We start from the raw sequence: 452 nt of genomic DNA on the forward strand, positions 1-452 counted from the left end.
AGACTTTGCCTTTTACTCAGTTGGTATCTCCAAGCAATTACATGATGGTCAACAAATAAAGTGTGCTATGTTTTGTGTGCCTGTGTGTGTGCTGAGTGTATGTGCATATGTGTAAATACGATGTAGGATGCGAGTGCGCGCATGTGTGCATCTGTGTGCGTATGTGTAAATAAATCCACCTTTATCTCTGTATGGGTAGTTATTCCCTGTTTTAGATATATTACCTTTCCTTTTGCAGATGTCTCATACATTAATTAGCCCATTGAAAAAAATGGGATGCAAAAAATATTTTTTCATTAAATCCCCATTAAAAGAGAGAAAACATAAGAGACGAACAGACAGACAGACAGAAATATCTCCCTGGTGCAATAATTAATTTGGACCCGTTTCTTTTAAGTTTCCGAACAGTTAAAAGAGCAAGTCTGTCACCATCCCTTTTTTTTTTTTTTTTT

This window comes from Malurus melanocephalus, unplaced genomic scaffold (genome assembly GCF_030028575.1).
Source record: "Malurus melanocephalus ecotype Western Australia unplaced genomic scaffold, MMel_1.1 scaffold_455, whole genome shotgun sequence".
Lineage (NCBI taxonomy): Eukaryota > Metazoa > Chordata > Aves > Passeriformes > Maluridae > Malurus > Malurus melanocephalus.